This window comes from Pagrus major, chromosome 9 (assembly GCF_040436345.1).
Source record: "Pagrus major chromosome 9, Pma_NU_1.0".
Classification (NCBI taxonomy): domain Eukaryota; kingdom Metazoa; phylum Chordata; class Actinopteri; order Spariformes; family Sparidae; genus Pagrus; species Pagrus major.
The window spans coordinates 41,210-53,625 of record NC_133223.1 but is presented as its reverse complement, the minus strand read 5'-3'; the positions used below and the strand labels follow the sequence as shown (position 1 = coordinate 53,625).

The following is a 12,416-nucleotide window of genomic DNA, read 5'->3' as shown; positions in this document are numbered from 1 at the left end:
AGAGGGGAGCATTATTTATGAACATGAAAGTAAGTGCGTGAGAGTAAGAGTGTGGTGGTAATTTGTGCCACAAGTTCCAATTACTCATTATTAAATTAATTTTTCATGTTAGGAGTTTGTGCAAAGGTTGGGTCCTTTGTCAGACTTATACTGAGGGGACAAAGCAGAGAACTACGGGAAGGGAAGATATTGGAATAGTAACAGGCATCAGTGGGACATGCATGTGTACAGATGAAGAGGGAATGAAAGAAATAGAAGCTCAGTGCATCATGGGACATCCCCCAGCAGTCTAGGCCTATAGCAGCATAGCTAAGGGATGGTTCAGGGTTCAGCTGAGCCCACCCTAACTGTAAGCTTTGTCAAAAAGTCTACTCTTAAACAGAGAGAGGGTGTCTGCCTCATGGACCAAGACTGGAAGTTGGTTACACAGTAGAGGAGCCTGATAGCTGAAGGCTCTGCCTCCCATTCTACTTTTAAAGACTGTGGGAACCACAAGTAAGCCTGCATCCTGAGAGTGTAGTGCTCTGGCAGGGTAATAGCAAACAATTAAAATACAATACTTCTTGTGAAGGCTGACTCCAAGACAGGTGTACCTTACAGACATAAAGGACATTGAGGTATAGACACCTGTGAGCACACAATACTGTGCTTCCACACACACACACACACACACAAAATGACTGGATAATCATTAATGCTATCAAGACATGTTTTTAATTATGTTTTGTCGTGGTGTTAAGTCTACTGCTTGTCTACATTGTCTACCTCACATTATTTATTTGGAAGTAAGAAGTTTGGGTGGAACCCACGTTACCTGTTTTATCATTAAAAAGTATTACACTTTGTGTTCAAAAGCAGTAATTGTGTGTCTTTTTGTTTATTACATCTTTATTTACATTTTCAGATCTTCCATCACACAGATTAAGAATTCCAATGTTTCAATTCAATTTTATTTATATAGCGTCAAAACAAAATACAGGTTAGAGAGAGGGAGGGAGAGAAAGTGGCAAAGCACATTCCACTAGATGCAAGATGGAGGAAATAAACAATGACAATGTCAATGATACTAATGAAACAACAACAATAATGACAATATTACAGATGGTGTTGAGCAGAATCATGGGGCAGAGGGTGGTTTGTACAGGTCCAGGCCCTACAGCTCCAAATACCTACAGAGAGTAAGAGGGGAAGAGAAAGTATAAAATGGTGGGAAAGGGAAGATGTTGGGTTAGTAACAGGCATTAAGAATTTCTCAATGAACACAAAGATGGTTTCTCCAGATAATATTGCTGTATTTACACTGCAATACAAACATGCAGACAAAGGCAGATGATGTGGCTTCTCCAGCATCATTTATATTAATATTTATGTAAGTTTTAGTTTGAATGTATGTAAAACAATGGCAGTCAGAGCCCGTCATTTTTCATCAATATCGCTGAGGTTCTTCTGCAACACAGGAATATATCTGTTATAGGGACTTCCTAACTCTGTTGTAGGCTACAATAAAATAAGTAGTAACTGGTAGAAAGAATAGAAACAAAAGTGCTACATAAATATATACATACATAGGCCAAATATTACTAAAGCAATAATTCTGATTTCATTGAATTTCACTGTATTGAGTGTGGTGTCAGAATTTTCAGAGGACAATCTCAATCTCTCGTGCACACACTGCCTGTCACAATGCAGCACCATGAAATAAATTAATACAACCTTGGAAGAGGGCACAGTAACTAAGTTTGAAACCCAACATTTAACCCACAATGTCAGTACATGTCTACATGATCCCACTTCTCCTTCCAAGACACTGTTTGGTAGAGCTGCACAATATATCGTTTGAGCATCGTCATCACGATGTACGTGTGCGCAATAGTCACATCGCAGGGCCTGCGATGTAGGAAGCAAATGAACTCATCTAATTCCAAGGGTACCTGACACACGCTGTGCATGCGGACTCTGCATGTGCAGCGATCCACCAATCACATTAGTTCTTATTCAGTGTGCCTCAGCAGACCACGCCCCTGCACATGGAGTGAGTCGCTTGTAACAACATTAAAAAATGAGCAATGAACAAGAGAAAATCACCAAAAACGAAGACTTGGTGCCAAAAAGAAAAGCGACGTCAGTTATCTGGAATTATTTCGGCTACAAGAAGGATGATATTGACGAAACACGTGTTCTGTGTCGACAGTGCCTTGCATCTGTTGCCACAATGAGAGGTAACACAACTAATTTGTTTAGTTATTTTCTACTATTTACAAAACAAGGGGTTGTGGACCACTCAAGAATCTGATGTAGAGCTGCTCTTATTATTTTATATCATTTTTGATAAAAAGAAAGATGTTTAGTTTTGCTGTAAAAGATTTCAGTTGTTGAATAAAAGGTTGAATAACCCGTTTATCACTCATTGTTAGTTACTTAATGTAAGTATGAAGCTAGAATGTTCCATTTTAAGATGAAGAGCTCAAAAGGTTCAAAGGTTTGTTTATTGTCATTCAATTCACGTTTGCACATGATAGAACGAAACATGTACTCAGGTCCCAGCACAATAAAAGCAAGCAATAAAAGATAACAATAAGAATAACCCATTGTTTCGACCCTGTCTGGGTTTTCTTCAGGCTTGCAAACAAATGCTAATTGTCTGACTGACTTGTGGAGAGATGCTTCCCTTTCAGTGGTCTGAGCAAAGGTGAGATCCTTCTCCTGAGCGTATCATTTTATACCCCTCTACTCTTGTGTTTCAATGGTCCCTCCCCCTTTCGACGTTACGGAGCAATACTATAGTTCCCCTACAGATTTAAACTTTTTGTACATGAAATAATCTGAATATAGGTTTTTAAAGTAAGTATGAATTTATGTATTTATGAAATTATCTAATTTAAGACTAACTTTTTAAGGTAAGTATAAATTGTTGTTTTAATTGTTTAACCCTTGTTCAATCCTCCCAATTGCCATACACCTTTTGTCCTCTGGGGTCAAAAATGACCCTGTCTGGTTTGACTGTTATTTAAAGCATATAGTATAAATGTCAATCAATTCTGTGTTACACCTTTCGTCTTACTTCAGTCCAACCCATTACCACAAATTTTTCCCTTTGTTTTGGAATTTAGGGTCAATATAACTTGTTTACATAAAAGTATACCCTGTTTTTGAGTGAAATTAAAATGAAACAATTAATTATTTTGACTTTATATCATTTTGACTATTTGACTTATCACAGAGTGGTATTTGTCAAAGTTTAGTGAGGATGCCGTTTTTGAATCATTTGAATTGTTTTAATGGCAGCACATAATCACACCTGCTGTCCTATGGGGTCAAAATTCACCCCGTCTGGTTTGACTGTTATTTAAAGTATATAAAGTGGATACTTTACCCAATACTGTGTTACACCTTTAATTACAACTTCATTCAAACACATTAACACCATTTCTTTATTCCATTTGAAATTCAAGGCCTGTAAGACCTCATTTAAATGAACTTTTACCTTGTTTTTGAGTAAAAATAAATAAAATCATCAATTATTCTGACTATAGTTAACGCGTCACGTGTGTTGATAGATCATCAGACTGGTATATGTCAAAGTAGAGTTAGGACGCTGTTTTTAAACCACTTCAATTTTTTTTAATGGCAGCAAATAATCACACCTGTTGTCCTCCCAGGTCAAAAATGACCCCGTCTGGTTTGACTGTTTATGAAACAAAGTATAAATTATCACCCACCTCTGTGTTTCAACTTTTTAGTCAACTTTATTCCAACTCATTACCTGACATATAAAACATGTCAACATTCATTTCCAAAATATTTAACTTTTCAAAACTAACTTTTCAGAATAGGGAGAAGGAAGAGCAACGGAAATGTAGCTTAATGCTGACCTTGCGTCGCTTGATGTGAGGTATCACCAGTTGTCGCCCGAGCTCATATTCAGGAAAGGAAGTTTTTTTCCCTACACACAAATTCAATGCATTACTCCTTTCCATATATATTATAAATATTATGAATAATAAATGTGCATTTCCTTGTCAAGGTTATCGACACCCCCTTTGTTGTGATTGTAATCTTCGATGATTTTTGGCCTTTTAACCTGGCCTTTTAACCTAACCCTAACCTGGCACGGCCTGCTGCCCATATTTTTATCCCATATTTCCCTGGTTTACTCGGGATGTACTGTTTGAATGGACAGCGACATCTGAAGGGGACCAGGCGCTCATCCAGTCACATCAGTGCATGGATCGTACATCAACGGCAAGAGAGACACCCACTTGGTCCCATACGTCTCGAACGGGAGCAAGTTTGTCTCGTGCACGGCGATCTTCTCTTGTGTCTTTATCATCAAATCGAATCGCTCTTGAGATTTTATGAAAATGGTAGCACGGAAAATTTCCATGCCAGACTGGGCTTGCAATATACTAGCTGTAGCTTCTTAACTGGATCGGTACATACCAGCGAGAATCAACATACCCACATATGCCTGCAGGACCATTCGATCCATCTTTCTCCACTTGTTGCCATACACACGTTGCCCCTCCTCGTTTCTCATGTTCAATAGGCTTGGGCAGAAACATGTCAAAAGTGGACTTTATGTCATCAATACGAAACCTTGCATATGCGGTTGGACCATGGTGGTTTGTCTCTCTCTCTGCTGTCAACATGCGTCGTTCGTCACTGGGAGGGATGGAAGACCAGATCAATGTTTCATCCTTTGACTGGAAATATTCTTCTATCTCAGCTTGGTCCTTTTCCTCAGATTCTTCCTCATCAGTTGATTTTCATCTTCTCTTCATCATCGTAAGTGCATTCCTCCACTTCTGACACTTCTTCCATTTCAGCTTCAGATTCTACCTCATCATCATGTTCATCATTTTCCTTCACTTCATACCCTTCTTCCATTTCTGCAGCAGGCGATGTGGGGGCTTCTTCAGAGGAAGAAGTAGCATGTGGTCCGTATGTTGGATCAATCACCTCATCATTATTTCAAGTTCAAGTTACTTTATTTGTACCCAGAGGTAGATTTTGTTTGCAGTAGAGTCCTCGTACACACATATGGAAAAAACATAGAGGCACATATCACGCATCATCCAACTTAGGACAGTGGAAATTAAAAAAATGGCAAATTAAAAAGTTCTTACAGGTCCAGATCATACTAAGATATTGAAGTGAACTACAATACTAATAGTAAAAAGAAAATAAGTAAGTAAATGAAATAAATACAGCAATGAGTAAATAAATAAAAGCAGCAATAAATAATCACCTGTGCAAAATATAGCTATGACTTATTCCTCAGTGTAATGGCTGCAGGGACAAAACTGTTTTTGCGTGTTTTTGTTCTACACCTAGGGATTGTAAACCTGCGCTCAAAGGGGAGAAGCTGAAACTCAGTGTGCAATGGATGGGAACTGTCATTTAAAATTGAACCACATATGCGCTGTAGCTGTTTTGTATGCAAGGTCTCCACGTTGAGTTGTGGCTCACCAATCAGCCTGCTAGACCACTTTACTATTTGGTTGAGTGAGCTTTTATTTTTCAAAGAGAGGTTCCCAAACCAGGCTGCTAGTGCAAATAATAAAACGGATTCAATAAAAGCATGGTAAAAGAGAGTCATGATGGATTTGTCAATGTGGAAGCGACTCAGTTTCCTCCAACAGAACAGGCACTGATGCCCTTTTTATACACACAGCTTCACAGTTAGTTTCAAATGTGAGTTTTGAGCCTATAATCGTTCCAAGGTTTCCCTCCTCCCCTCTTCTGACCCTGAATCCTTCTCATCAGTTGATTCTTCCTCCTCATTATGTTCAGCATTGTCCTCCTGGTCATTCTTTTCCACAACATGGTTAAAAATGAGCTCACAAGCCTCCTGTGCAGTATAGCGCGTGGGTCAATGACGTGACGCAATTTTTTTGTGTTCTTATGGTTCAGTTGAATTTATAAAAGGTTAAAATTAGAAAATAAACTTACAAATTACTCGCATACATTCTCTTTTTGAAGACCTCATCTAAAATTTCTGGATTTAAATCAATTTTCAGAGAATATTCAGGGGATAATGGCAAAAATGTCAATGTGGTGTAACCATAAAAACTTTGTATCAAATAGTTAAACTTGTTCAAAAAAGGTGAAATTCTCAATAAAACACCCTATCAACTAGTTTGGCATAATCTTACATTTGTGTTGTTTAATAATGAATAAAATACATGGAACACCATTGTTCTGAATATTATAATTAATTTGGGGAATTGTGTCTCTAAAGTCAACTTCCTAAAGTGTCAAGGTGGTGTAACCAACATTTAAGGAGCCATTTTGTTAATTTGTGCAAGAAGACCATGTGACAGGAAATTATATCACAGAGAAGGACCCCTGATTAGCCTAACTGCTGCATGACGAGGTTAGTAACTCTCTTGGAAATCTTGATAATTTGACATTTTTAGGGTATGGTCAGGTGTGCTTAGGGTTACATGTCAAATGGTATGACCCCAGGAAAACATTTATCATTCATAATAATTGTAAAAATAAGTATTTATTTTAAAAAATGTGTTTGAAATCTTCACACCAAGGCCATGTGCTTACATAGGTGTCCATCATAATGCCTGTTAAATTTGAATTTAAATTGAAATGTCAAATGGTGTAACCGGTTTCACCATCTGACTTTTATTACATTCCTTTTGGTTAGAGGCTGATTTTGTCAAATATCAGTAGTTTATGATGCTGATTAAAGATGTAATATGAACTAACTTACTATGTGGAACTATTTTTAAGTGTTGCGTGTTATATTTCTCTTGACGAAGTGGTAATTTATCCACAACTTTATTATCAAAGCTCTGGAAGGTTAGGATAAAAATCATTATTTTGCATGGCTTTGATATTTTTTTAAATGTTTAGCTTTTATATATATTTGTATTCCATTCACTTACAATTTTAAGCAATATATAGTGCAATATATGTAATTTCATAATATAGCAGAATGAAGTGGGTGAACAGTGACAATGTTGAACATGAACAGCAGCTTTAAAAAGACTTAAAACTCCAATATGAGAAATGTTAGTCAAAGATTAAAATGTAGATCTGTAAAATTACATTTATTAACTTTCTATTGTTTCATAATTATTGCAATATAATAGAGCCTCTTTTCCCCCAATAGATGCCATTAGCAAAGAAAAAGTGGCTCGTCACAGAGCACAAGTCAGTGCATATCCTGCTGCAAGGGCCAATTACCTTGCCAAAAGGCGCGAAAGGTGGTTTTACACACACACACACACACACACACACACACACTTTAAATACTGTGAAAGAATATCAGGTTAAAGTCAGAGTAATATAGTGATTTAGGCTAATTGCTTTTATTTTTCTATTTTACCATTTAGTTATCAAAGGAGAAAAAGAGAGGGAAAGACTAAAAGTACTCCAGCAGCTGAGCTTTCCAAAACAAAGCAGGAGAAGTTGAGGGAAGAGTGGAGAAATTACCAGCGAGACTACAGAGAACAGAAAAGGGTGCTTGCTGACGTTCTCAACTTAACCCCACAATCTATGGACACGTCAGATGAGCAAATTGAGCATCTCGACAATCCAGAGCCTATGCATAATCATCTGGACGATCATGACTATGAGCAGCCAGTTGTAGAGAGACCGCAAGCATCCTCAACCCCTGCAAGGAAAGGAAAGGAAAGGAAAGAAAGAACAAATATTATAGCTCAGTGCTGAAAGAGAGGGAAAAGCTGAGGTCTGAACGTCGCAAAGTTAAAAGGGAACAGAAAAAAAAGAAAATGGTCAGTGAAAAGAACAAAATGAAAAACAAAAAGAAAGCCTCACAAATGAAAAGAGAGGAAGTGGCCAGCTTTCTCTGTAAGGATGAGAATAGTCGCATGTCATCACGCAAAAAGGATACAATAACTAAAAATAAAATCAAGCAGCAAAGGAGGGTACTGCTGCACTCTCTCAAGGACCTCCATGCATTGTACAATTCAACAGCCATGAGACACCTCAGAAGTCTGCATTCATGTAGGCTCACATGGAGCCTGTATTGAAGGATGCCATAGGCATCACACCCACAACTCTACATATCATAAGTGATGGACCAGTGACCCAATACAGGAACAAGAAAAAACTTTTTTTTTCTCAGCACAGTGCCTTTTCTGAGTGAGTTTCAAAGGGTCACTTGGAATTTCAGTGAGAAATTGCATGGGAAAGGAGCTCCTGATGGAGTGGGAGGGGCTGTCAAGCGTACTGCAGACACAGCAGTCCAAAGAGGCACCGACTTGCAGACAGCTGAGGAACTTTACAACTTCCTCAAGTACTTTTGGATATCCGAGGAAGCCATTGCCAAGTACGACGAATCAGTCCCAACAAATGTCCCAGCCGTAAAAAGGTACACTGAAAATTCACCAAGTGACCTCTGAAGAGCCAGCTGCGATTCAGTGGAGGGAAATTTCATGTTTCTGTGCAAGACCTGATATCTGCAAGCGCTATGATCCAACTGCAGTAGATCTCCGCAACCTGCAATCAGAAGACCTCCCCTCAACATCTACCAACTGTCAGCAGGATCAGCAAGTTCATTCTGGACAGATATGAAAGTAAGCCTTTCGTGGGACAGGTCATCCAGGTGGTGGGTGAAGAAGTGGAAGTGAGCTGCATACAACCTTCTGGGTGGGAAGAATGTCTTCACCTGGCCTCATCCACCTGACATCCTATTCTATTATGAGTCTAATGTGCTGCGCATAATCTCTGAGCCAGAACATTTGAACTCACGTCATTCAAAACTCATGACAGAGGACTGGAAACATTTCCCAGCACACACACAGCCCTAAACACACAATTCTCCCTCTCTCTCTATCCCTTCCAGCACCACCTCACACACACAACTTTTGACATGTTTTTACACTTATTCATTGCAGTCAAAACATGAGTTCACATGATTTTTTGAAGTTTGTTTTTTAAATTAATTCATAAAATAACACAAGTTCACATGATTTTTTGATGTTTGTTTTTTAAATTAATTCATAAAATAACAAGTCCACATGATTTTTGGATGTTTAATTTGTAAAAATGAATTAATCTTGATGTTTTTTCTTCATTGAAAATAATAAACTGGTTTGTTTCAATTGGTGTAACCAGTATTTTTCATAAAAAATATTATAATATACAGGAAAATTCATGTGGAATAAGATGTAATCCTCTATTGCAATGTATTAACATGTTTTTTAACAGTTTATACATAATTTGTCAAATATTATTTAGAAAACAAAGTTTTTTCAGCATTCGTCCTGCTCTATATTACAAGTAGTACACTTGCATACACTCTAGGTGGAAATAAATATTTAATATTTCTCCTTTGTTGTGGTTACACCACTTGACATTTTCAGGAGCAATCAGTCTTACCTTTCGTAAAAAATAATTCAAATGCTATTTCAAATTACATTAAACCAACATAAATACAAAATATATATTTTAGCAAATCTGATGCAAGCTTTTAAAACATTTTTGAACTGCTCATAATGCAAACCCTTATTTGTCACTGACCCGCTTCTGCCTCCTCATTGTGCTGCCTGTCTCTCTCAGACTAAAATGTGAAATGCTCCAACACCTGTGAGAGAAGACCTTTTTTGTTGTTGTCATAACCGTTGCTTGACCCCACACATCAAACATCCAAGATCAAAGATGTTTTGGAAAGCAGTATGGTGTGACAATTTGCTCCATCGCACCACTTTGTGCTGCAGGGTCTTTTTGACCCCAGAGGACAATTGTTAAGGACAAGTAATTTTATTGAACAATAATTCAATCAAATTATTTCAAATTTATTTAAATCATGAAGAGCATAGTATCGGACAACATCCATTATTTTCAGACCATTTGATGAATAAAAAACAAATTTTGACGGGAAAAGATTTAACTTGGGGTCAGAACCCCAAGTCTACACGAGGGTTAAGGTAAGTATGAATTGTTGTTCTAATTTTTTAAGGCAAGTATGAATTGTTGATTTTCACTTTTATGGTAAGTATGAATTGTGGTTCTAACTTTTTAAGGTAAGTATGAATTGTTGTTTTCAACTTTTATGGTTAGTATGAATTGTTGTTCTAACTTTGTAAGGTGTTCTGTTTAAGCCGCACATGAGTGGTCAACTACATGATGTGTGGTGGCGTCTATGTGTCCGCACTGAGCGGGGGGGGAGGGGCAGGGGTTACAGACACAGCACACACAGACAGAGAGAAACAGGAGGGAGGGAGACGCGTGCGTGAGAGAGAGAACAGCCCCTACAGAGACAACACGCTGGAAAGGTGAGAAAATGAGTGACGGCAGGAAACGCAGTACAATTGAGTGTAGAGTATGCAAGGCTAAAATCTCATATCGAGCAGGCTCAACAAATAACCTGCACAGGCACATTAGAACTGTACATTCATCGGTGCAGTTGGAAGTGAACCTTCTACTAATGAAAGTGCCAGTGTGTCTGCTGCATCTGTTGCTGCTGCTGCAGTTGTAACCCAGCTTTCATTTTGAATTGAAGACCGTCCGGTATTGAATTGTTCTCAGGGGTTGAGAAAGGGACTCAATTCAATTCAGACAAGGAGCATCTTGTCCGGTGCCTTTGTAAAGAGTAAAAATAATAATTTCATTGTTTATAGAGAATGTAAACAATCATTTGTTTTCACAAAGAAAGAAAGAGGGAAATACATTTGTGTTTTATTTTTATTTTAATCTATTGATGCAGAGTTAAGGTCATACAGTTGTGGTTGTATGTTGATGGTTATGTATATTTCTATGGTTTCCACTTCCAGCATTTGTAGCATTTCAGTTCAGAAATTGAAAATTGTGAATAAAACTGGATAGGTAGTAAACTGCTACCATAACCCTGGATAAATTCCACTTATTGGTTACCCAGTGTCTACACTACACCACCACAACCCAGAGCTCTATAAAGACAGTTTGTGTAAAAGGCTATGTACTTAAAAATTTATTTTTTGTAGCACTCTGTTGAGTATAATAAGCCATATAAATAATGAATATTTTTACATTAGTAATTAAATTTACACATAATTTTACATTATTTTTTGTAATCAATTAATTGAAGCAACAAAAAAATCGGAGGAGCCACTTGGGAGCTGAAAGAGCCGGCTCTTTTTAGTGAGCCGAGCCATAAGAACAAGCTCTTTTAAAACAGCCGGAAGTCCCATCACTAACGGGAGGTGCACGGTCCTTCCCACTTGAAGCCTCAATCACTCTGTCCCAACTGGGTTGACGGTCGCGCTGGCGCCTCCTGCCGTAGCGTACCTCTGTCCAACCCCCATCCATTGTTTTGTTTTGGAGCTGTGTATTTATGTAATTATAGTTATTGAAATATTTTATTATTATTATTATTATTATTATTATTATTGTCGTCTACGAAATGAAAATACATTTATGTATTTTTTAACTAACTAAAATGATCTATGAATTGAAAAAAATAAATTTGTGTTTAAAATGAAAAGAAATTAAATTGTTTTTAAGTATATAAATGAAAAAAGCGTGTGCCAAGGGTGACGTTTTGACCTGTAGCACTTCCTCAAGCCAAGGCGCACTAAAAAGAAAACAAGTTGGCTGTTCTTGACTGGCTGACTGAGGTGCTTCTCTTCCTGTGGTCAGAGCAGAAGTGAGCTCTCTCTCCTACAAGCCTCCTTTTATTACCTCCCGATTTTGTGTCCTTTAAGCTTTAGTGGTTTCTTCTTAGATTGTCCTTTTCACTTCATTTGTCCCTCCCCCTTTCCTCCAATGTTATAATCTCCATATGAATTTAGATAAATTTAGAGTTTTTAAGGTAATTATGAATTGTTGTTAACTTTTTAAGGTAAGTAAGTATAGGTGTGGCACTAGTGTCTGCCAGACACACTATTAAAGCACCGATTCTTGAAACTTGGCAACATGAAACATGACCCACTAAGAAAAGTGCTAATTCTGTTGGAAATTAATAACATTTTCATGAATAAAAAGAATCAAGGTTATAATCAGGGGGTCCTTTGCACATATGTAAGGTTCTTTTATAGGTTTATTTTTAATTTTTATTAATTTAATGATTATATGCTGGCCCATTGCCTACAAAATCAGTTGTCCTCGGATAGGAGAATCATTTCAACTTGATTAAAAAAGAATAATATCTTTACCACATGACAGAGTACATTGTAATATGTACGAACAGTGAGTTTTGAACAATATTTACTATTATTTTGTGGTTGCTCAAAATGTGTCCCACATATTCGTCACCACCGTCAGATATTTATAAAAAGCAATAAAATCAGGCAACTACAAGGTCAACTACATTCCTGAGGACCCCATTTTCAAACCTTCAGCTCTACTGCATGCTTCAAGATCAATCAAGCTCCCGTAAGTTTGCTATTTTCTCTTAAACTTTTTTTGGACACTGCTACTGTCACAACCATAACATGTCAACACCGTCTCTTTTG

At 37.5% G+C, this 12,416-nt stretch overlaps 1 long non-coding RNA gene across 1 annotated transcript in view; it reads right to left on the bottom strand.

Moving 5' to 3' along the window:
• Positions 1–928: 928 nt before the first annotated feature.
• LOC141001938 (uncharacterized) overlaps positions 929–12,416 on the bottom strand; it is a 28,306-nt gene continuing 16,818 nt past the window's right edge. Inside the window, exon 3 of the long non-coding RNA XR_012179615.1 lies at positions 929–1,169. This is a non-coding gene — a long non-coding RNA (uncharacterized lncRNA). The remainder of the gene's footprint in view (positions 1,170–12,416) is intronic.